Source organism: Equus caballus, chromosome 10 (assembly GCF_041296265.1).
Source record: "Equus caballus isolate H_3958 breed thoroughbred chromosome 10, TB-T2T, whole genome shotgun sequence".
Taxonomy (NCBI): domain Eukaryota; kingdom Metazoa; phylum Chordata; class Mammalia; order Perissodactyla; family Equidae; genus Equus; species Equus caballus.
Window position 1 is genome coordinate 46,894,409 of NC_091693.1, and position 27,052 is coordinate 46,921,460.

Here is a 27,052-nt window from a genome sequence, read left to right on the forward strand (position 1 = left end):
GTCAGTATTTTTTAAAGCTCCTCAGGTGATTCTAAAGTGCAGACAAATTGAGAACCAATGTGCTAACACCTTCCTTTTCAGTGAATTCCTTCCTTAACCGATAGTAATTAACACAGGAAGACAGTAAGTCAGCATGGTATCTGATGGATGCTTTGCTCTGGAAGAGAAGTTTGCTAATAGGACGAAAGGGAGCAAAAAGGGGAGGCGGAAAGTGCTAAAGATGTATTTCTACTCTGCAACTGTACGAAGGGCCCCTGACTATTCCCAGGCTCTCTGACAGCTAGATGTATTCACTCAACATTAACGAATTATAGCTTCTCTGAGGAACTTGAGATTTTATGTTAATTTACACAGATTGGGTCAATTACAATTGATTTTAGAATTCAAAAGAGCAAATCATTTGTCTAGCTCTTCGAGTGGACGCATGTTGATGGTCTGCCTGGTTTTCCTTCCACTGTTCAAGTGTTGTTCCTCTACTCCCTGTTGTCCTGATATCCTGCTACACAGCAGGAGAGGATTGGGCACATGACCCAGGCTGGTCCCTGGGACACATGTATTTTTCCAGCCTTAATTCTTAGAAATAAAATTATTGGATCCTAGGATATGCATATTTTCTATATAGGATATACATAAAAACCCTCCAAAATGAGTCAGCCCTGGTGGTCTAGCGGTTAAGACTGGTTTGTTTCCCAGTCAGGGAACCACACCACCCCTCTGTCAGTTGTCACACTGTGGCAGCTGTGTGTTGCTGTGATGCTGAAAGCTATGACATCAGTATTTCAAATACCAGCAGGGTCACCCATGGTGGACAGGTTTCAGCAGAGCTTCTAGACTAGAAGACTAAGAAGAAGGACCTGGCCATCCACTTCCGAAAAAATTGGCCATGAAAATCCTATGAATTGCAGTGGAGCATTGTCTGATATAGCACCGGAAGGGGACAGGATGGTGCAAGAAGACTGGTAGAGTTTCACTCTACTGTTCACGGTGTCTCTAGGAGTTGGAATCAACTCAATTGCACTAAGAACACCCTCTAAGATAGTTGTAATGACCTACACTTTCACGAGAAGTGGGTGAAACGATCTGTTCACTTCTTCAACATTTAACATTATCAAACAAAAAAATTTTCTACCTCTAAATATTATCTTAAAATTTTTATATCTAAAGTGTGTGAAGTAGTATCTTTGGTTGTTTTATTTTGTATTTCTTAGATTACTAATGAGATTAAGCATATTTTCAATGTTTATTGGACATTTTTATATAATATTCTGTGAAATGTCCATTACTATCCTTTGATGATTTAAATTATTGTTCAGAGTTTAAATTAATTTTTTTATGGAGGGCAGTTTGACTTTGAATTGTTATTTATATCATAAGGTAACAATTACATTTATAGAAATTTATTCCAAGAAACTATCTATGTATTACACACTGTGTCAAAAATCTTCATCACATCACTGGTTATAATTGCAAAGAAAAAAAGGAAACAAACATATGTCCAACAATAAGGGATTGGTTAAGTAATTTATGATTAATTCATGACATATAATTATGCATCACATAAAATGATGGCACGATAGAAGATAATAGTCACATATATAGATATGTGATTAAAAATATAATGTATAATATGATCCCCTTTTTGTAAAAGTAAATTGTGAATGCCTATACATATTTACATTTCCAAGAGCCTGGAAGGAAACTACAAAACATATGACAATGGTTATACTCAAGATAAGATTACAGATGATTTTCCTTTTTCTTCTTGTTGATGAACTATATTTTTTAAAATTTCGTATTAAAAAGTCTGTGTAACTTTGTAATAAGACAAAATAATAAAAGTCATTTAAACTATTCATCAAGCTGAACGTTTTGCTTGGTCAAACAAAATCTGGCTATTCTAATTTTCCTTCTTAGTGTAATAATCATGCCTTTATATTGCAATTTGCACTGAAATTTTGCCTAACGTCCATTGGCATCATGATGCTATAATCTACAAACATGGTAATCTAACAATTAGTAGAAATTATATACTTCAAGAAAATGAATGGTATTAACTTCTCCTGCAGCTGCTTCAATTACATCCTGGGAGAGTTAAACACTAGTGGGCTTAACCCTTTCCATGAAGCTTTTGAAAACACGTTACAGTTGATTATGAATATATTGTTACAAATTGAGTCAAAGGGTTATAAAAACAACTCACATTTGTTTTTGATATAAAAATTTCCTCAAGATTTTGATTCTTACTGGAGAATCCTTAACTATGTTCTCAAATGGGCTAATTTATAGCCATGCTCTGAAGGAACTTTCCATTGGTGTGCTCTTGGTAAATCTTTTATCATGACTGAGCCATATCTGGCTGCTTAAACCAGGACGAAAAATAACGTCAGCAATAGAATTATCCTGTTAACAGAAAAAAAAAAAAAAACTTCTCATTAAGTTATTTATGACTTTTTATTCAGATAATAAATAATTCTCTGTTTCTTTTCTACACGTTGTTTCTCCTGGGGAAAATTCTTATATAACATGTAATTAACTCTATCCAAAGATGAAGTGAACTGTTCTGTGAATGCCATATCAGAGAGTTATTTATTGTTCTCCAGAGACATAAATTAAATTCTGTGTTAATACATGTAAAACAAAACAGTTTTTGGCACATAGTGTGTGTTCAAAATCAAGAATACGGTCATTTCTTTTCAGAGGTTAATGGGCTGGAAGAAGGGCTTTGGCACGAGACTCACGGTCTTCTTTGCTATCTGAATCACAGTCACAAATTTGTTTCTAAACAGTAAAAATTTAAGTTTCTAAAAATTAAGTTTCTAAACTGCCATGCCTGTTTCCATTTCTCTCCAGCTTTGATGAAATGACAGAAGGAGAGTATTTAGGTGACTCTTCAGAGAGACCATAGCATCTGTTCTTGTTTCTTAATTCCTAATTCTTTATTCCCCCAGCCAAAAATGGCTTAGCTCTGTTTCTAAGCTTGCAAGTCCTATTCTAGGGCCCCTGGTAGATGCCATATAATAAGTTTTACTACTCAGGACATGAAGTCACAGGCTTACCACCCAGCGATGCATAGTTGTGAATTGGCACCAGCCTCCCAATTCCTGGCCCCCTAACAGATTCCAGGGTAGTGAGGAAGATGACCTGAGCCTCTGAACAACCCTAAGTGGTTGCCATCTCCACCTTTGGACCTGGCCATTCCTGCAGAATCTCTGTGGCATGTTCCAACCATTAATTAAGGTCCCTTTTATTCTATTCTCTGCAGAATATGCCTAAGTATGTCTCTAGTTTCTGGTGAAAGTGTCAGATAGTTGATTGCCATGCCTGACCACTGTCAGTTCCAGAGCATCAGTAGCTGCCAGGATCAAGTACCCTTGCAGAGAGAAAATACACGGTGGAACTTGTTCCCACATCCATCACTAATTCTCTGGTCCCATGGGCTCCAAATTCATAAGCAATTGAGAGTTTATCGAAAGTCGTCCTAAAATTGAAATTCCCAGGTAGTAATTTGGCAACGACTTCTTTTTTAGACTTCCTCAATTTAATGTAATAAAACTCCTTTCTGAAATCTTGCATTTATCTCAAATTATAATTCCAATTTTGGCATGAAATTGTACTTCCAATTTGGGTCTTGGTTGGAATGGTATCCCCAAGAATCACTGCTGCTTCCACTGGGTCCCCTTTACCCCTTTTATATGAAAGTTCAGCATTGACACTCATGATGTAAAAGTGTATTGACTTATATTTAGGGCAATGATTTTTATGTCAATTACAGGCAGATTGCCAGCTTAGTTTCAAAATCAAGAATGACAATCCCCTGGGTAATCCTTGACCAAGCCATATATGCTCTTGAATTTAAAAAGACACAGTCCAAAGAAGATTTCTTAGTTTCAGAGCTCTCTCAGAAATTTAAAGAGTGCACAGGAATTCTTATTAAAATCCTCTGCATTCTACTATTCTCGAGTACCCTCAAACTCCCAAGAAACTCTCAATTTCTTACCCAAGAGAGTCCTCATTCTCATCCACATGTGTCTTCCCAGCATCCTGTTTATTTACACACGACTCTGTGCCATGCCATCCCCTCCCATTCCCTCTCTCCCAGTTATATCTCCTCCTCCACGTGCAGTATCCTGGGATTTTTTTCTCCCGTTAGGTCTGATGCTTTCCTTCCATGACTCTGCACCTCCTACTTTTGTCTTTTTATCCTCAGAGAGCAGGGGAGATGGGCAGATTCTGAATCTTGAGTGTCAGTAATTCATGCTCCATCATGCACATATTATCTGTAATCTTTATAACACCTTCATTTTAATTTTTGTCCTCCTTTCTCAGGTGACAAGGTGGTTCAGAGAAAAAAGGCTGTGTAGTGCGTAAGCATAGAAGCTTGGATTCAAATCCATGTCTGCCTGTCTCATGCAGCCTCCCAAACAGCAGGACGGTGGTGCTAGTGGCATGAACATATTCTGGTTTCCATTGCCTTTATCTATCAAAGATCTTATCTCTGCCATCAAATAAAACAGAAAAATCCCAAATCTTATTCACAGTTTTGTCTATAAAGAACAAATGTCTGCACCTGATAAATCACTCAGTTGTTTTTTTAATTGAAAAGAGGGAATAAGTTCTCTTTTAAAAGTTTTGTGAGAGGGAAACAGTAAGAGAAACAAAGCAAGAAAACCCCAAGCTTCTGGCCCATCCCAGGTCCAATATCTATAGGGGATTTTTCACTGTGAGAAATATATGCATCACTCTTTGAAAAACTGCATCATTCCAGTTTCTATCCTTAACACACCTAGTGCCTGGCATATGGTAGATATTCAATAGATGCTTTTTGAATGAAAAGAAATGTATATTAGATTTTTCTCCAATACTATAATTTTGATACCATAATTGCTAATTTATGACTAAGTTATTTACTTATTTATTTATTTTATTGAGGTAATATTAGTTTATAACATTATATAAATTTCAGGTGGGCATCATTATATTTTGATTTCTGTGTAGGTTACATCATGTTCACCACCCAAAGACTAATTATCATCCATCACCATACACATGTGCCCCATCATCGTTTCCCCCTCCTCCCTCCCTGCTTCCCCTTTGGTAACCACCAATCTAATCTCTATATCTATGTGTTTGTTTGTTTGCTGCTGTTGTTATCTATTAGCCTGAATTCATTATTGTATCTAATTTTATTTCAAAACCCATGACTTTCATTTTCCTTGATTTTGGTGCTATACCAGTAGTACACTCATCTGTCATGTTTCAAGTTTTTGGTTCACTCCCAAACAGCATGAAGAGAGGGAGAGAGATTTTCCTCAAGAATGAGTAGGAGGTAAGCTAAAGAAGATGTGAAAGTTTATATATCTGAGAAAGTAGAATTTAATGAATTTAAGAACTGAAAAACTGAAGAAAATGGGAGGGTCCTGCATACGTAGAATCAGTTTGAGCAGAAAGAAAAGGGATGGTGGAGAAAAGAATTCCTGGGACAAACCCCCCAGGAGTGCTCTTGACTTAGAACAACTTGATCACTTGACAGAGTAAGAAGTGGTAATAAGCAGTTGGGCCAGAAGTAAAGAAAGAAAGAATTGAAAACGCACAGCATTTTCATTAGATTGGGCATCAGTCCAGGGCTTGAATTGTGTTGCCAGCACCCCAGCAAGCCTGCCATCTGAGGCCTGGACATTTCTAAGGACAGAGAGTCACGACCTTCGGAGAAAGCCCATTCTGTCGCCAGATGGCTCTGTCAATAACGTTTTCCTTACCTTGAGCTAAGGTCTCCCCATCATACATTTCCACCTATGTATTTTAAGTCTACTTTTTGGAGCCATATGGATAATGTTCACTTCTTGCATATGATCATTTATCACCTCTTTGAAGAAAACTATCTTAGGCGTAAGTTAGTTACTGTCAATTCGTAGACCGTCTCTATGCAGCTAATGAATATGCTGTTTTCAGTGCTATAGTAAGCTTAACTCAAGCAATTGAAGTAATAATACAATGACAATGATGACTTACTATTTGAATGGCTCCTGAAAATTTAAGCTGCATTTCAGGGTGACAATATTGTGTGGTAGAAGATAGGTCATGTTTCCCAAATCATTTTGGTAAAGTAATTACGTCATAGTGTGCCTACTTTAAAACATGTTGAAATGTGATATATTTTCTCATTTGGGTTTTTAATGGTTTATTTTTAGGATTAAAAATTAATTTAAGGCGGCCCATTTAAAGCTCCTTTGCCATTTTCTTATGATCTTACTCAAATATGATAAAACACTTTTCTAAAATTATGCTGCCACTGTTGTTTGAATTACCCCAGCAAGAAATGAGCTAGCAATAAAAGCCAGCCTCTATAAATATTTCTAGTGACTTCTTTGTGGAACATTACCCAGTGATTTTATTGTATTACCAGGAAGGAAATAATTGAATTTAATTTTAATTTTCAAAATGCGAAATATATCATTTATGTGAAGAGTATATTGTGATGGCTTTTTGATGTGTCTGCTTGGCTAAGATGAACTATAGTCCCAAGAACTCTATTTCTAGTCTCTTCCCAGTTAGGGTGGACTACAGTGATATTCTCCCAGGAGAGTTGGATGACAGAAGGGAGGCACTGACCACTTTATGGCATACATACTCCTTTTCCTTGTTACTCAAATGCTACTCTAGTCTCTGCTGTGAAAGGATTCTGTAGACTTCAATCAAGTCTTTAAATTAATCTAAAAGGAGGTTATCTTCTGTGGGGCTGACTTAGTTAGTGGTTAAAACAGGACTTTAGGACTTCCCTGAGCTCAGAGATTCCAAATAGCATCTGGACTTACAACTTCTCTCCCTTCCCCCTCAATCTTCTTTCTCCTGTGGAAAATGATCTTCAGTTTACGCCTCTGGGATTCCAGGCTGCTCATGACTTTCCCCCCCTGCTTGCCTGCCTTACAGACTTTGCATTTGAATAGCCAGCCCCCACCACTGCGTGAGCCAATTCCTTTTAATAAATTCATACGCATCTCCTACTAGTTTTGCTTCTCCAGTTGAACCCTGACACATATGAAATGTATACGTAAAGTTTAAAAAAATGAAATCTTTGAATTCATCATTGACCTAAGCTAAGAAATAGAATAGTACCAGTTTCTTAGAAGCCTCCTGTTTGTTCCTTTCTCTTTGCATCTCTCTCCTTCCTTCCTCTCCAGAAGTAACCACTATTCTGACTTTTGAATTAATAATTCCCTTGTTTTTCTTTAGTTTTACTACATATGTATTGGTCATGTTTTTTTTTAAAAAAATTCTGATTAGAAAGCACAAGTCTAACTGTGTAAAGAAAGGGTAATATTGCCACTATTTGGTGAAGGCTCCCAGCAGAAGATAAGCCAAATATAGTCGCTGGATTATTGTCCAGAGAAATCAGTGGGCAAGGTCATGAACGAACCCTGGGAAACACAGGGCTCACCACAGGGAGATGGAAGCCAGGCGTGGGCACCAAGGTATTATCTACTTCTAAATTCACCATGGACTACAAACAATTCTCCGGAGAAGGTCAAAGAGAACTCATCTGGGCTGAGTGTCCTCAGCTAATCCTCTCAGCAGGGCACTGAGAAGAGAGTGGAAGCTTCATTAACATATGTCAAGACAAGCCAAGAATCTGGGCCAGGTTCCCTTGGGCATTCTGTCCTGAGGTTAAAAGGATGGTAGAATGCTAGCTAGCAGGAATCCTGGGAATAACAGCAGGGTTTGTGGACTGAGCAAAATTAGATATACGAATTTAATCAACTATCGCTTCTAGATTCTCAAAATAATTACTTTTAAAAATTTCATAAATTCACATTTTTTAAAAAATTTAGAAAAGTTGACTGTGCAAAGAATTTTATTAGTTTGAATCCTTTTCCTGCTGCTATTGCTAAAGTGGGGAAGTCCAGGGGATGCACAGACTTGGAGGGGAACGTCAGTGTTCAATTTCAAACATGTTAACTTTGAGATTATTATGAAATATAAACATGAAATGAAAATAGGTGGGTGAGTATATGAGTCTAGAGGTCAGGAGAAGAACCCAGACTAGACCTAAATTTAAGAGTGATGGCAGATAGATTGTGTTGAGAGGGGATGTCGAATGAAAAGGGAAGACTTTCATGTGACAGCATTTTTCATTAAAATGTTTTAGATAAATGTAGATTCACATGCACTCATAAGAAATAATGCAGAAAGATCCCATATGCCCTTTACTCAGTTTCCTCCAATGCTAACATCTTACAAAATTATAGTAAAGTGTCACAACCAGGATTCTGACATTGACATAATCTGTCAATCTTATTCAGACTTCCTCAGTTTTACTTGCTCTCATCTGTGTGTTTGTATATTTAGTTCTGTACAGTTTTATCATATGTGTCTACCTCCACAGTGAAGATACAGAATGATATTTTTTGAGAGAAAAATATTTTCAAAAACTTAGCAAGATAACCACTAAAATTCAGGGTCTTAAAAATTCTAATTTTACATCAAAATCTTCTTACTTTCTCTCACAACTCAAGTATAAGTCCTCATGAGTGGCCCTGGATAGACTCAGGGGATAGTGTCTTCTGATAAAATTCTTATGACACTGAACCTAGTACCCCAATTTTCCTTTCCCTTCTAAATAACTCCCACTCTTTTGTCCAATGGGGCTGTTTTGATTGAAGAGTTTATAATTTTCTTATCTATGGGAGACTAGCTTTCAAAGGAAGCCATTACTTCTCAGTCACCACACTGCATTATCTCCAGGTCTCTAATTACAGGCAAATTCTAGGATTCCTCATATGGTTCAGGCAGCAGTGCAGGCATTTCTTAGCCACCCCACCACATGGACGACATGACCTAGCAGATCCATTGACATTTCAGAATGTCTGCCAGTTAGGAATGCCACATGGATCATGTGGCAGGCCCCAAAAGTAAAGAATCCTAGGGTTTGGGGGCCCAGCCATCCTATTTTTATCGACCTAATTATTCTTCTTTCAAGAAATAGCTCCTAGATTGCCACTATCCTGGTAGCTACAATGTCTACTAAGCATGTGACTTGAGCTATTCAAAATAACTGGATGCTGCCAGAGCCATTTAGCCATTGAGTTCAATATGTCCAAAAGCATTCCAACATTAACCTTGAAGGCATAAGATCATTTCCCAGTGCATGTACTTCTGAAAAACTGTTTCCACTCTTTTAGCCCATACTTATGACCTCACAGAGAGTTCTCTAGGAGAAGTTGATTAAAGTGGAAAAGAATTCAAGTCAGATTTAAGAATGACTCTGCATAACATGGTAGCCCCAACAGGCAATGAACTACTATGCTATTACATCAGTCCCAGAGGTAATCCTCAGGAATAGTGGAAAAAAAGAGAGAATTTCAAGGAGAATATGTCCATTATCCATTTTTTCTGGAAGAAGAGATTATCTGCTTAAGACCATTTCATTGTCATAGCTAATAATTTGACTCCATGGTCAGAGAAATAAGATCGGAGAATTGGTTACGTGGTGAAGGTTTGGCCCAGGGAGGTAGACAGAACTTTCAGAATGGCCTCAGAGGGGAAAAGTAGTTGTGCTCCGCATGAATCATGAAAGCTGAACGTTCCCACTGCAGAGGAGATAACCCACCCTGAATAAGTCACTCAATCCCTTTCCTCATTCACCCCAGTGCTTTTTTAAAGGGCTTATGATCTAACTGGCCAAGATGGCAGGAATCATGCTAAAATGGAGTCAATGATAAGAGCATGGGTAGAATCTCAACCGTATCAACTATTGAGAAGCAGTTGGGTTCAGGATAGATATTGAAAATAGAGCTTACAGGATCTGCTGACTCATCAGATGTGAGGTGAGAAAGAAGGAGGTGTCAAGGATGACTTCAAGGTTTTTCACCTGAGCCAAATAGATGCCATTTACTTCAGGAGAAAAGCAAATCTGGAATGAGCTCGTGGTCTAATCCAGACAGTCAGATGATTCCTCCCAGGACTCTAAATCTTAAGCAAGTGACACAGAGAGAAGGGGACACCACACTCATCACAATGGCAGTGGTAGAGCCAGACCAGACTATTGCTGCCTGTCCTTTCTGATGCCCACATCCCCGGGGGTCCCCTGATCTGGCCTAGTATCCAGGCCTTGTTCTTTAGCTTCTCATTCATTTTGTCAGCCTTCTGTAGTCTTCAGCCACTTTCCAATGAATTCCATCTGGCTAGGTTTAGCTACAGTTGCAACCTGACTGACGGGATGGGTGAGCACGCTGTGAAGCATTCGGTTATAGTCAGCAGGTGGTCTCAGGACAGGTCTTGGCATCCTGCTGCCGTAGCAACCCAACTAACAGAAGCTAGCTAGCATTTCTACAACGTAAAATATGGTGTGTATGTTTAGCTTAAAAGATGCTGTTTTATAAGAATACTGAACAATATACTAATCCTTGCCTGTCAGATCTCCCATCCTTACCAGATCACCCTGGAAACCACATTTATAGGAAACAACGATCTTGACAGTATCCTTAAATCTGATCCAGTAATAAGTTTTGTAGAGCAGTTTTTGTGGTTTTTTAAAAAAAATAATGACCCACAGTATAAACAGATTGCTTTATTCCCAAGAGCAATTCAGTAAAAATATTCTTAGTGTGTGTGGGAGCAATAATCTAATTTTATTTCCTTAATTCTGAGTGTTTACTTTTTAGATCTTGTTTTATTGCACATTTTCTTAAAAACTGCCTCAATTTTTGCATTTTTATGAAGGATTATAATTAAACTATACAAATACATGTAAGTCTTTCTCTTAAAGATATTCCATAGGTCATATCAAGCATAACAATTCTCATTGTTGGAAAATTGTTTCTGATAGATAATCTAAGATCGACTTGCTTTAACTTACCATAACTCTCACTTGATTTATCATTAGCAGAGATGTTGAACGACTGACCATCTTTCTTCATGTCAAGCTGTATGTGTTACCGAACACAAACACAGTTTTGTTTACCCACCACACAGAAGAGCCAATAACTGAAATGTCAGGCTTATGCAAGGAAAGAGGTCTACTATCAAAAGGCAGCCAGGCAAGGAGGTGGGAATTAAAACTCAAATCTACCTCCTTGGAGGGAAAAAGGTAGTATTTCTTTATCTAGGGTTTTAGGTAGAGGAAGAGGAGCACGTGGCCTTGCTGGTTGGCGCCTTCTCACCTGCCTGCGTTTGGCCTTGATGACTGAATTTCTTTTCCCTTGACTGTCTGGACTTTTCTGGTTAGTTTTTATCTTCAGTCTGCTTTTGGCCTTGTGAGGCTGAATCTTGACGTCTGGACCTTGACTTCCTGGGAAAAACAGCTCACTCATATACTAAGGAGGGGCAGAAAGATCCGGTCAGTTTTAAACCACGGTTGATTATGCTGAGTATGCACAGCTGCAGTTAGCAGAACTCATCTCAAACTTTATGCCTAGGGAAGATTTTAACTCCTTCATTCTCCGTTTCATATGTAACTAACAAAGTCTTCATCTTATGGATTATTAATTTGAGTTCCTTTTTAATACGCAGGATTTTCTAATGTGTCCTATTTACCTGAAACTCAATACTTATCCAAGTGTTATTATCAGAGATAAAGCTGCTAAAAGAGTAATAGATGCTCTGCTTTCACATGTAGACAGACACGGTTGCATATTCTGAAAACATCTCATTTTACCAAAAAGGGTTATTGTGTCTAATTTGCACAATACTCCATTTATGGTTTCAGACAACACCTCCACCATATCAGTTCATCTTGAAAAGATACGCTTTTGTTCAACATCAAGGAATCTGGTTAAAATTAGGTGGGGTAGGGACGGGGGCATTCTAGAGGACATGGCTCATTGGTGTCAAAATTGGAAGAAATGGAAATAGCGTAATGCTGGACGTATCCTTAGAGTCAAAGTGTTGGAGTAAAGAAGAAACAATCTTGAAGAACCCACAAAGACTGTGGGTTATTCTTCTTCATGGCACCCCAATATCACAGACGATGTAAACAACCTCATCCAGCATAGTACCATGGAAGATAGAGAGGGAAGTAGAAGGAAAGGGGAGAAAGAGGACAGCACATATGGCAACATCGCGGAGAAAGCAGTGCAAGTGGCTCCTAGGGAAAGGGAAAAGGATCTTCTGCAGGACCTGTGGCCACTTCAGGGAGGGCTAGGGATGAGATTCACATCACTCCACAATCTTCATCCTAAACTCAGCCCCTATCACCCCCAAAATTTAATTTTAAACATGCATGTTTTTAGTGCAGCAAAGGAATCACAAACATTTGTTAGTGGATTAAACTGACATAGCAATGAAATAGTATGGCCCATTAGCAAGATTATTTGGAGAGAAAGCTTTGAGAAGACAATCCATAATTATTTCTGAAATTAGCCTACTATTTTAGACGCGACTAATGCAAGTGATCCATATTTGAGTAGTCAGGCATCAGAATCAGCCTGTTACCACAGTCATTTTCTCTTGCTGTTTAATCAAGATTCCGAAAGTAATTTACTTCCCTGGCAGCATCATAGCTTTGGGGGGAAAATAACTAAAGGGCAATTATATTTTTCATTAGCATATTCCAGAAATTCTATCTTTCCTCATAACATAAAAACAATACTGTAAATAACGCTCTTCTTGACAATGCAATAATTCTTCACACAATTCTCACACTTTCACAGATAATTCTTTACACAATTCTCACACTTTCACAGTTAATGAATGCCTAAAATTGACCACTAAAAGTTAATGAAGCTTAAAAGTTACATGCTTCAAACTGGCTCGATTTTTTCCAAACGACATTTAAAAAACAGTGTGCTCATCATAATAGCCTAATATGTTGTCTTCCAGATAATCCAGCTGCCCATTTAGCCTTCGAACAAATGAACGGCTGCGGATGAGACATCCCAGCGGCTGTTGTACGGGATTATGTTACTTACCCCACCTCTACAGTTTCACTTCTTTCTTTTCTTCCCCTGAGGTATTCCCACCTTCTTTTTTCTCCTCATCTAAATCTTAGCCAGCCTTTAAGGCCCATGTTCTCTCTCGTCCTGAAATCTCGGTTATTCTAGGTGTTTTTAAATTCTTACACCCATAAATTCTGATAGCTTGTTATTACAAAGTGACTGATGTCTATCCAGTTAACAAACATTGTTATCTATTAAGTTCTAGGAATTATGGACTGAGAATATGGAGATTTTAAGGAAAAATATGATTGCTCTCTTTCAGGAGCTGGCTGCTGTCCCAGACATATATGGTTTGTCCTCCTATCTAAATGTAAACTCTTCTTTAAAAAAGGGATCAAATTCACATCTAATACTTATAGGATGCCTACGTCCAACCCTAAACTTCTAATATAGAGATGAGATCATATCTACACACTAGTCATCACAACCAATACATATTAGATTTCCTGCTTATATAGTGTTTAAAAGGAAAAATAATACTTCACCATAAAATCTACTCAAAATTACCTGATACCCTTATCATAGCTTCTAGCCATCAGAAACTATATTCTCCATGTTACTCTCAATGAATTTCTCTGCTCCTTTGATCTTTGGTGTACTATATAGTAATTTTTTATCTTACTTACAATGAAGCAGAGTGATGAAAAGTGTAGAATCTGGGGCTGGACTTTCTGGATTTAAATTCTCGAATCTCACATATATGACCTTGAGTCATCGAAGTTTCCTCATCTGTAAAATGAGCATAATCGTATGTAATTTATAGAGTCGTTGTGAAGATTACACTAACTAATGCAAATAAAACACTTAGAAAACTACCTGTCACATAGTAAATGCCTAGGAATGTTTCTTCGTGATCATTATAATTATTCATGGAATCATCAAAAGGTAATCAGGTGTTGCTATTTCACTTCTACAGAGGAAACACTTGAACCAGAAACAGGCTATTTGATATATTCTGAATTACAGTGGAAATAATCTCTAAAGGCAGAATGTGAGCTCCCTGAATTTATAATATTTTTTGGCACTTTGTCCCTTGTTTCCTTTGCCTTTAGCCATAACCTCATCTGGTTTAGGTTCTTTATCTGGAGGAGTGATCCCGCTTTCCTTACTGAAAGGTGTGTGTCTTGGTAGTTTTGTCTGTGCAGGGTTATCATTGTCTCTGCTAACATTACCTCTGGGCACAGCAGCATCAGGAGGCAACTCAGAGGATGTTCTGCACTCACGTCCTGTGATCCCTGTCACCCTGTTTAAGCAGCAAAAGGATTTTCTCTTGATGCTCAAAATCCTCATTTCTAACCAATTAACCTCCTTTTTTGGGGGGGGGGGTTATTTTTTCAAGGAAATTGGAAATCTCAGTCGGGACTAAGTGTCAGTACCAACTTCCATTTCAACGTATCCCCGATAGGAACATCCCTCCTTGAACATTAAAATATCTAATCAAGTAAAGGCCGAGGTTGTAGGGAAGTGAAGAGGAAAACTTCGAGCTGGTCATTAAGCATATTAGTGGGGGTTGCCACTCTTGCCTCTACTCCCTTGGTGTCTGGATGCCATAGATTTCATTAGAGTTAAAAACAGCACCTTAAATTGCTTACTGGCTCAGAGGAAAGACAGCATCCTCTGAGAGAGCACCTGGTGGTGTACTGGTATATATTTAAGATGTAGCTCTGGAAAAAAAAGTCCTGATTTGTAACATTTGCTAATTTTCGTGGTGTAAATATTCTCACCACATCTGACATGATTGAACACAGAATTGGGAAGAGATGTGCATAGCACACCATTGTGTAGTATTTCCCCCACAAAAATACAACAAACATAACCTCAAGAGTGTGGGTAATAGCAAAATTCAGTAAAATAATTAGGAAGTTACCAATTTTGAGTATTGATTCATCTTTGTTTTTAATATAATTTATTTAATTGTAAATTTATCTGATTTAACTGTTAATAATGATTGTGTTTAGCAACTGGCTTATAAAATTTCTTGCAAGCTGATTTGAGTGAGCTCCAGCACACCACCGAGAGTAGCTTATGCTTGCCCAACCCAGAGGCCTCAAAGCTGTTGCCTGAGTCCTCGATACTAAGTCCTCCACGTCTATAAAACTAGGTACTCCAGTATATCCCATGAGATTAGGTTATTGCTTATTACTTTTGCTAAAAATAGAGTTTCTTAATCAGAAACAACATTGCATGAAATATTGAGTGAATAAAATCTTCAGAAATTCATTGCATGGTTTCAGTGAGAGATCCATGGTGAGGAAAGAGAAGGTAAATTCATATGCAGAATAGCTATTAGATCTAACAGGACAATCCCGACCCCTTCAAATCATAAAGAACTCCCTATATGACCACAGAAGTAGGTTGAGGGAAATGTGGACGTGCAGAGGATTAAATGCCCTGGGAGTATGCTATTCCTGCTGATGCAATGGAGTGAACCTTCAGGACTGCTCAAGGCCAATATTGTATATACTACTTCTACTTTATGAGGGAGTGTTGCTGAACATGCTCTACTTTATGGATGATAGATCAGCAACAACGTACAGTTTGTGATAAGGCAGTTCAGGTTCAAGTCCATATGTTGTCCCAAAGTCAGGTGCTCAGCAGCAAGCCAGAATCTGCCTATTCACTATCAAAGAGAGAATAGATATTTGCCAAAAAGAGCATGGATTTGCTCCACTGTTTCATGAGTCTGTATTATGACTCTCCTCTTAGGGCTTTCTAGAGCAATGAAATCTGGCATAGACACCTATCTTAGTCTGTCTTGGCTGTTACAACAAAATACCACAGACTGGGTGGCTTATAAGCATGTATTTCTTGCAGTTCTGGAGGCTGGAAGTCCAAGTTATAGTGCTAGCAGATTTGGCATCTAGTGAAAGCCCATGTCCTGGCTCAAAGGTGGCTGTCATTTCACTGTAACCTTACATGGCAGAAGGGGTGAGGGATCTCTCTGAGGCCTCTTTTATAAGGGCACTGATCCCATTCATGAGGACTCCACCTTCATGACCTAAGCACCTCCCAAAGGCCCCACCTCCTAAGACCATCACCTTGGGGGTTAGAATTTCAATATAAAAATTTGGAGGAGCACACAAATATTCAGTCCATAGTAGTAGCCTGATTAAAAATCATGTCTAGGGGCTGGCTCCATGGTGTAGTGGTTGGGTTCAACGTGCTCCACTTCAGCAGCTCAGGTTTTCAGGTTTGAATCCCAGGCTCAGACTTAACCTACTCGTCAGCCATGCTGTGGTGGTGTCCCACATATAAAGTGGAGGAAGATTGGCACAGATGTTAGCTCAGGGCTAATCTTTATCAGCAAAAAAAAAGAAAAGAAAAGAAGTGTCTAAACTCTTGTAGTCTTGTGGCCCTGTGTATATAATCAGGACCCAGTGGATTCTGTTTTAAACAATCCATGCAAGTGTAATTCAGAGGGAAGATATAGTTTCTCATGTCTACAAATGATAGAGGATCTCTCCACAAATAGGTTAGTAAGAAAAATTACCCATTAAGGTAATTACATAGCTTAATTTCTAGACCAATGAACTGTTCTCTCTGGAGATGAAGATAAATTTAACTGCACACTTAATGAGTCTCTAAAGCTAATGATAGGAGAGGTGTAAGGCATAATTTAAATTTGTATAGTACAGTGAAAGCAGGCTTCATCAGCTATCATGATAAAATGTGTGGCAATTTTGTCCATATAGATATTTCTTGGATGTCAGTGGCAAGTAAGAACTTGAGCCCTTACCTCTTAATCTAAAAAAAACAAACAAAAAACCGAACTGAGACAACCTCCCAATGGCCAGGGATTGTTATTCAGGTTCAAAATGTTAAGTAGCAGTTGCAGGAGCTGAGTCAAGTTTAGGCTACCAAGCTGAAGTCCTGTCCATGGTGTGGAGGCAGAGCAGCAGAACTGGGCACCACTCCAAGCAGTGGGCAGATCACCAGCACAGAGAAGACTTCGAGGCAAAAGGACTCCCTATACCCTATACCTGTTCAGTGTTCAGTACTGCCTTCTCCCTCAGCCTGAGGAGGTATCCACATCAATCCCAGCTTTTCCAGCAAGCTTGCAGAATGCTGATACGGGAGACTCTGTGTAAGGAGGTCCAACCAATAACACTGCACAGGAAATAAAGGCATGCAGCTGGAGCACCACCTCCTTTTTAAAAGCATTTGATACAAGACATCAACATTCCTGCCAAGTGGTCCTCTTCTTTGTACTTGAACCATCCAAGGGCAGATAATAAGTCTACCACTTCCCAGGGCAGCTGACTGCATGTTATGGACAACTCTGCTTGTTAGATCGTCTTCTCATACCGTGAGTAAAACATGACTTCCCTTGGTTTTCCTGTTGGTCCTAACACTCAAGATCAGAGGGCCAATAGTATACTCTTGCTCTACATGGTAGCTCTTCAAAATCAGGAGACAGCTACCACACCCATCTTCTTTAGACTTTTCTTCTCCAGGCTAAAAATATCTCCTGGTCTCTTCAATGGTTTCTCATATGGCACAGCTTCAAGTTGTGGTAGGACCATATGTTTGAAATAGCCACCACTTTCTTCTGCATAATAATTTCTCTACTTCCCCCACCTCATTTGATAGCCAGGATGTTCAATGTTTCTTGCCTCAGATTAGAGATGTGACAACAGGAAGCAGCTTTTGAGTTTCGAAAACATAAACTCTGAGAAGAGCAAAAAAGATTCAAGGCATAGAAAACATGGTGAATAAGATGATGACTTCCCCACTCCCAATACCTAGGCTAGAAAAGAATTAGCAGGGTTTGAGTTGGGAAATAGTGAGAAGGAAGACAAGGGGAGAGATGAGAGGGAGAAAGCAATGGTGCTCAGAATGAAGGGATTATTCCATGGTGACCCTGTAAATACAGGCAGAGTCAGTGTCCTTGACTACCCAGGCAACAAGTCCCCTCCCTTCATTTTGCCAGGAGCCCTGTTGAAGAGGAGTCCACATTCATAGGCTGTGCTTTTCTCAAGTGAAGGAGCCCCTGGAGGTCATGCGAGCCAAAACCCTGGTCACTATCCAGCTTCTCAGTGGCTGGAGAGGCCTTTCCTTCAACAGCAGAAAGCACTTTGCTTAACCTAAGAAATGTCACCAGTGCTCAGCGTCTGCCTGTCTTTCTTGTGAGAACACTTCTCTTTAATGTCCTGGGCACGTGCAAAGCTCAGAGAAGAACACAGAGACAGGAAGTAGTGAACACATAGTGGGGAGTAGTGGTGACTTGTAAGAAAAAGCCCTAGAAGTTACTTGACAGGAGCCAAACAAAACCAGCTCGACAGCTGCCCTGAGCCAAGACCCAGTTAAAAGGAAAATTACAGAAATTGTTCACAAATCTTTTTTCTTTTCTGAATATCTTTCTGTTTACTAAGACCCTCTTCCAGGGGAGCTCCCCAGACGGAGGGCAATGCCACAGTTGTGATCTGCCCATGCAGACAAGAACACAATTATTACTTCCTTCATTATAGTATTTAAGCATAAAATTAATCAGCAAATGGAGCCCTAATATTAGTCACATAGGCATCTAATATTAAAACAGAACTAGAAGAAAACTCAAGAGTCAGGAAACTTTCAAGATCGTTCCCTTTCCCAATATCTGACATTGTTTCCTCAAAGCAGAGATTTCATTACTGATATTCTAGTCATTTCTTTGTTTCTTCTGTTTTCTTATCTACAGTTTGTTAGAACACTAAGAATATTTTTGTTTAAAATCAATTATACTCCTGTGAATAAGAATATCGTTGTGAGAGATGGACAAATACATTTCCCTATCTGGTATGTAAAATGTGTGTAATTTAGAATTTTTGATGAACGTAATGGGGTGTGGAGGAAACTGGTCAAGGCTTTTTCGGAATAACAAAAAATAGATCCCAGGACAAGATAAACAACTTTTCGCATCCATTTGCTTACAGGATTCCATGACCATGAGCAACGGATTGAATTGGGCGGAGGGCTTGTAAAATTTTTATGAGAGCTTCTCTCTGAGTAGAGCTTTGTCGAGGAAAATGCCTGCCTTTCCTGACACGGCAGTCTTTGCATGGAAACTGAAATTGTTGAAGATCCTTGATCCTTATAACCAAATTATCTTTTGTAGCTTCTTACGTTTATTTGTATATGATTATGTATGTGTGCATGTATGTTGATTTTTTCTATATATTTTCTATATTTTTATAAAGTATATATGTAATATGTTGATAGGTGTCTAGAAGCTATGACCGTAGGGTCACGGGTTCTGGCACTGATAACAGTGTGGTAAGTTCCTCTAAAATGATCCCGCTGGTATTCATGACCTTGTATAGTCACCACCCCTTGTCCATGGGCTGGACTGAGTGGCTTTGTTTTAACAAATAGAATATGGTAAAAGTGATGAGATGTCACTTTTGAGCAAGTGATGTCACTTGCTCACCTTCTCTCACTATTCTTTGCTGTTTGTCAAGGTCCTTGCTCTGAGGGACACCAGCTGCCCTGTTTGAGGAACTCTGCAGAGAGGTCCGTGTGGCAAGGAACTGATGTCTCCAGCCAACAACAAGCCCAGACTGAGATCTGCAGTCCAAGAGCATCTGGGGAAACGAATCCTGCCAAGCAGCATGTGAATGAGCTAGGAAGGGGATCCTCTGCCAAGCAAGATTTGAGCTGACTGTTGCCCCGGCTGACACCTCGATGGCAGCCTTGTGAGAGACCCCGAGTCAGAGGATCCAGAAAGCTGCCCCTGACTCCGGACCCACACTGTGAAGTAGTAAGTGTGTGATGATGATAACTGTGCACTAAGTTTTGGAGTAATTTGTTATGTAGTGATAATACAAGTAGATACTGTCTTCCTATCAGCAAAGACTATGTTTTCAAATTTTTTCTTGGCCACTTCATGCTGTTAACTCTTAAGCTTATAGTCAACTAAGACTACTAAGCTTTTTAATTCCAGTCTCCTCCACTTCAAAGAGTGTGAGAGATACCTATAGGAGAGGTGTCTGGCTCCGGATTGCTTAGACTCAGATTCCAGCGTACCACTCACTAGCTGTGTATCTTTGAAAAGTTATTCAGCCTCTCTGGGCTTTATTATTGGTATCTGTAAAATGGGAACGCTAATAATACCCACAGACTTCCTACTCCAACATGCACACACACACATATACACACAGCCTGAAATTCTTTGATTTCATGGCCAGCGTCAGTGACAAAGTAAATGATGTGGGAAAGACCAAGAAATACTGTTTTACCTAGTTTTCCTGCTCTATAGGTCAACTGCAGATTATTGATCTTCCTATAAATTTTGTGAATAAATCCCTGGGAAGTTTGACACTGCCATACCAATGTATGGAAAAATTATTCTTTTACAACCATAATTTAATGTGTCAGAAGAATACAAGAATTAAGAATTATTTTAATACCACACTATTTGTTTTTCTAAATCACAGAAGTAAAAACAATATAGTAAAAGTTTAGGATAATTTTCAAAAGTTGTCTCTTCAGGCTCTTTTAGTATTTTATTCTTATCTTTAATATTTTATTCCATCTTTTTTTTTCAATTGCAACACTTACCACAATTTTGTGCAGTATGACTTTTACATTCCTCCCTCAACTGTCCCGTGAACTCCAGGAGGGCAGGGAGATTTCTGTTTCATGATTGCAATTCCAGCTACCAACACAGAGTTTGATATATCATAAAGGCGCAATGAAAGTTTGCTGAAAGAAGGAATGAAAGGATGCCATGTCAATGACAAATACTGAAGACTTTGAAATAATTCCCTGTGTATTGATTTAGATAAGCATTGCTCTGACTACATAATTGAAGTTGACAAAGATACTAATGAGTGATAGGATTAACCACCCAAGCAGTATTTATCTCTTAATTGTTTAAAGAACTTCATCCCTACTTTTTGTAATTTTCCTTCTGTACAGTAGTGGATAGGAGCTGTTGGGGTGGGCGGAGTCTGTGTGTGTATGTGTTAAGCAAACTTGCTTGGACTAATGCATCAGGGAGGCTGTCATCTTCAAGAAAGGAAGATGTTTACAAATTTAGCTAGTAAAAAATTAAAACAGGAGCTTATTCACTCAAATAAGTATCTGTTTGAAATGTGAGTAGAAGATATTTTCACACAGAGGAAGCTTCCAGAGCACTTACCTAATGAAGGCTACCACAGGAGGCCTTCTCTCTTCCCAGCCTCACTCACCAACTGCTCCCCAACATCTACATCTTCAGGAAAAATCTGTGAGGGACCAGCATTGCAGAGGCACACCATCTACCCCTCTCAATCAATAATCTTCATTGGGGAGATTGTATGATCTCAACTAAGATATATGAAACATTTGAAACCATTAATTGCAAGTTTAAAAAGGCAGAGTCTCTGTATTGCTGTCAGATTCTTTTATATAATACACACCAGTAACTCGCTTGCTCAGTCACGTGCTCTCTCTCTCTCACACATACACACTTTTTGCAAAATATTGGTTAAAATCTACAACCCAGAAATACCCAGAGACACTTCCTGGTAAACCAGAGCACACAACAGCGTCTGAGTTATCTAGCAAGCTGTGAGAGAAGAAAGCTGCATCAAAAACTCTGTTTTCAGCACTGCCTTTCCCTGGAGAAATTACTTTGCCTAACTTGATTAAAATTGCCTGTGACATGGCTGTCCCTTGAAAAGAAAACGTGCTCCAACTTACTATATTATGGTGCATTTTCATGATCAATGTAAGCAATTTCAGAACAGGGGATTTCCATCAGACATGATCATCTAATCAAATTAAGATAAATTAATACATCATGATTACATGTCAAATTTAATCGAAGGCACAGGGCTGCATGTATGATATATACTTAAATCAGAAGTGGCCATCTCTATATTTGGATAATCAATCATTCCTGGATCTCCAAGCAGGACAGTTGTATGTCTTATAATATAGCATAATGGAGGGTAGAAAACCTAAGGAAAGGAGTGGGTAAAAGGGCGTCAAATGAAGGAGGGAGAAATGGGGAGAGGAGTAAAGGAGACAAGATGGGAAGACAACAGAAGGGATGAATGAGTCAAAAAACTAGAGGAAAGAATAACAGGGGAGAATGGGCAGAATGTCTTCCTCTCAACTCTTGCAAACAGTCTCTAATTAACAGTTGCACGTTGGGCCTTCTCAACAACCCCGACAGACAGGAGTTTGTGTTCCTCAGCTCAGTGATTCAGGAAATATTTATTTAAAACCTACTCTGTGCCAGGCCTTGTTCTAGGTTCTAGGAATAAAATGTGGACAACAGAGATGTAGCCTCTTCTATTGTGTCACTTATTTCAGTGTGAAGATGCATCAACAGCAACAAAGGTAAAAGGAAAAAAACGGTAATAAGACAGATTTTAGAGATGACTCTCAGGGCTTATATCAATTTCCTAAAGCAACACAGATTCATTGTTTCACAGTTGTGTAGGTCAGAAATCTAAAATGAATCAGCAGGGCTGTGCTCTTTCCGAAGGCTCTAGGAGAAAATCCCTTTCCTTGCCTCTTCCATCTTCTAGAAGCTGTCTGCGTTCCTTAACTCCTGGCCCCTCCCTACTCTGTTTCTGTCATCACCTCTCCATCTCTGACTCTGACCCTCCTGCCTTCCTCTGATAAGAACCCTGGTGAGTACATTGGGCCCACCTGGATGACCCAGGATTATTTCAAGGTCCTTCACTTAATCACATCTACCCAGTGTCTTCTGCCATGTAGGGTAACATAGTCACTGTCTCCAGGGAGTAGAACATGGACGTCTTCGGAGGGGCTTTATTCAGCCCGCCTCAGAGCTCCACTGAATCCCCGCACTCTCTGTTCATCCTCTATCTCCTGAACACACAAGAGATCATTTTGATGTTCTTTGATGTTTTCTATATTTTTAGCTACCATCTGTCACTCATGTAGTGTTCTGAAGCTGGTGAGAACAAGTCTAACTTATTCAGAGGTAACAGTAACTGACAATCAATTAATATGTCCATCCATTCAACAAATATTTACTGATGCTGCTTATGTGCTAAATGCAGAACTAGATGGAAAACAAAACAGATGTTGCCCTTGCCTTGTTGGAACTTCTAGTCTTGCAGGAGAGGTAGATATTAAATTATCTAAGATATAGATAATTATGCATTCTAGTAAGTGGTAGGAAAGAAATGAAAAGAATTTGATGCCAGATTATAATTAGGGGAGTTAATTAGACAGGGAGGTCAGGGGCAGAATTTCTCTGGAGGAAACATGGAAGCATAGACTAAAGGATGAGCAGAAGCCTTCCACGTGAAGGGAGGGTAGGCAGAGAAAGGCATATCTGGACAAGCGGGGAGCCAGGGTAAACCCAAAGATTGATAACTTGGATAGTTATTAAAAAATTCATGTGACTGGAGAATAATGAGTGAGTGAAAGGGGTCTAAGATGAGACAAGCCTAACAGGTAGGGAAAGTATAGGTCGTGCAGGCTACGGATTGGATTATATTTTAAAGTGCATAAGGAAGTCATTGAAGGACTTTAAGGTAAGAAGAAAGCGATTTAATTGTGTTTATGCTTTTAAAATATGACTTTGACTGTGTGAGAATAGATTGGAAAAAGATCCAAGATGGAAGCTGAGAGACTAATAAGGAAGCTGCTGTAGCGGAGAGGGAGATGATGGCGGCTTGGACCAGAGCTGGGCTGGCAGGAGGAGAGAAATGGAGGGATCTGAGATGCACTTTGGAGCAGGAGCAACAGGATCTGCTGATGCAGGAGATATGGGGAGTGAGGGCACATATGTACCAAGCTGAATTCCCAGGTTGCAAGCTTGAGGATCTGTGTAGATGGCAGAGCTCTTTACTGAGATGGCAAAGGCTAGAAGAGGAATGACATTAGGACAAACCAATAAATTCCTTTTTAGGCCCCCTGACTTTGCAATTTTTGTGAAATTTCAAGTGAAGATGTCAAGTCAGCAGTTAGGTAAATGAGTCTGGAGGTCAGAGAAGAGGCCTGAGGCAGACATAAATTTAGAACTTATCACCATAGAGAGACTGTTTAAAGCTACGGGAATGGATGAGATCAGCTGGGGAGAGAAGGCAGAAGCAGAAAAGGAAAGAGCTTAGGAGCAAGCCCTAGGAAATTTGAGAGGAAAATCAGGGAAGTACAGTGTCAACAAAGTCAAGAGAAGAGAAGGTTTTGAGAAAAGGAAGTGGTTAATGGTGTCCACTACAGTGACCATTGTTTTTGGCAACAAATAAAAGTATTCTGAAGGAGAACAGTTGCAAATTCCACAACAGACAAGTACAACCACAGATTCCATGTAAAGAGGAGGTATTTTCCTTCATTTGTTTCTGAGAAAGTGAAAAGCAGCCCCTGACTACTGGAAACTGGGCAGCCGCTCACAGCCAGGCCATGCTGTTCTCCTGTTGAACACAAACTCTCAGAACATCAGACAAGGTTACTCTGACACCATGATAAAGTGAGTCAAAACAAAATCACCATGTGACCCACTAAATATCAAATATCCCTGTTCTCCACTAAAGTGAGTGACTGCAACTTCTTTACCAAGTGCAGTTTCCCCCCGTTTTAATCTGTCCTCGCTACAGACCACATTTATTCAGACACCCAGTCACAGAATTGCCCCCGCTTTCTGACAGCACCCAATCTGAAGTCCCTGGTTCCTGAGACCCTGCTCCATGTTATCCAACCAAAGCCTAAATCCTGCAATAGCCTCTTTCTGATACACCCTTACTGAGGGGACTGTCCCCCCATGGAGCATTCCCCTTCAGTGCAAGGGGGGTGCAGGGAGGCCTTGGGGTCTTGGGCTGAAGGATATTGACATTTCCTAGTCCCTTGAAAAATTGGCAATCCATAATTGGTAAATATGTGTAACTCAGTTAATAAAAATACTAAATTAACCAGAACTCCCGGTTCTCCAATCATCCCAGATTAATCATATCTATTAGCTATATGCATTACATATAGGTCATTTGTTATTGTTCCTAAAATATGTGCATTATAACTTTCTCTTACCTACGTAAGATTTTGGTTGCATTAAGACCTCAAATACGTCTAAAGATTTTTATTTTTTTTCCCTGTTCCTCACGTAGTGCAGCTGACGTTTCCTTTCTTCCCGTTTCACAGGGCAAGCAGGGAGCTTAATGTGATTTTGTCACTAAAGTGCCAGAAGATCATTAATAGGAAGTTGCTTCCTATTTATAAATATTTAATCAAACTTTTATGCAAATACTAAGGGATACTGTTCGCAAAGCATTCAGTTGTCGTATCTTCCTACCATCCTCTGATCTATGACAGTTTTTCAGCTTTTCCTTGTTTTCTTGCAATCTTGGAAGTTTTGAAGAGTACTCGTAAGGGCAAGTATTTGTACAATGTTCCTCAATGTGGGTTTGTCTGATGTTTTCTTATTATTAGACTTGGTTTGTAGCTTTTGGGGAAGAACAACATAGAAGTGAGATACCCTTCTCATCATATCCTACGAGGGGATACATGCTATTGACACGGCTTATCACTGGTGATGTTAACCTTGATCACTTGGTTTAGGTGGCATCTGTCACGCTTCTTCATTGCCAAGTTACTAATGTTTCCTTTCCTTACTATATTCTTTGGAAGCAGGTTACGAAGTCCAGCTGACTCTCAATGTGAGGGAAATTAAACTCCATATACTGGGGTTGGAGAGTGGGGAGAAAGTATCTTTATATATTATTTGAAAATCTTTTGTAAGGAAGATCTGTATCTTTCACCCCTTTTGTTTATTTGTTGAATCGCGTGTTTATGTCTGGATGGACTGTTGGATATTTATTTTATCCTTTGAGTTAAACTCCAATGATATCCTGTTTTCTTGTTGCTCAAATTGTCCTAGCTTTATCCATTGGTAGCTCTTTCAGTTGGCTCCGGTGTTCTTTCCACATGTCCTCATACTTTTTATTTCATTAAGCACTTATTATCTGGCACTACAAAATTCTCCAGTTCCTCTTCTATTTTCCCTCCCTCAGCTCAGGAGCAGCCAACTTCTCTGAGGAGCTGTGGTTCTTTTCAGTGGAGAGTGGTATTTAGAAACCAAGACCTGGATTCTGGGGGTGCTCATTGCCACTGGGTTGTCACTGCTTCTAGACACTCTTCACAGACAGTGAGAGACGCTTGCATGCATACTAACCTTTGTATATACACACATCTATAGTTGTTTCTATATCTATCTATTTATGTACATATTAAAATAAACACAAGTTCATACTGATGGCTCAGACTCGAATTCAGCACTGCAGGGTGCATCTTAGACTCCCCCATGCTTATTTGTGACAACTCACCTTGACAATGTGAAAACTGAGTATAAGTATCTATACTTTATCTACTTGTTTATTGAACCCTAGTATATGTGCATATTTTAACCTGTATCCCTATGAGAAATAAATTTACCAATTCAAGTATAATTCAGTTCTTTTGTGTTTATCCTCATGGTATGTAGTCAAAACACTGTTTTCCCAAACTACTTAGGGCAGATCCTTTCCCCCCATCCCTTCAACGAGGTTATGTTATGCATTTGTAATACATGTAGATTCTTTTGTCATAGTCTGCATTCCATCCTGGATCCCCAGACATTCCAGGCTGATGTATTTTTAATACATACATTGAAGTTCACATTTTATGTTGTACAGTCCCATGGGTTTTGACAAATGCATGGAGTAATATATCCATCACCCCAGTAACATACATAGGATTCCTGGGTTGTATGGTGAGTGTAGGTTAACTGTAAGAAACTGTCAAACTGTCTCCTAAAGTGACTATACTATTTTACACTCCCAATAGCAATGAATGAGAGTTCTTCCAAAAGTTTTATAGTTTTAGGTTTCACATTTAATTCTCAGATTCTTTTTTGAGTTACTTTTCATATAAAGTATGTGGTTTAGATTTAGTTTGGTTTTTTTGCATATGAATGACCAGTTGGTCCAACACCATTTGTTGAAAAGATTATCCTTTTCTACTGAATTGCTTTTGCACCTTTGTAAAAGATAAAATGCCCATATTTTGCAGGGGTCTATATCTGAACTCTCTATTATGTCCCATTGGTCTGTGTGTCTATCCTGACAACAATGCCATATAGTCTTGACTATTGTAGCTTGATAATAAGTCTTAAAATTGGGTGGAGTGATTCCTTTAACATTGTTCTTTTT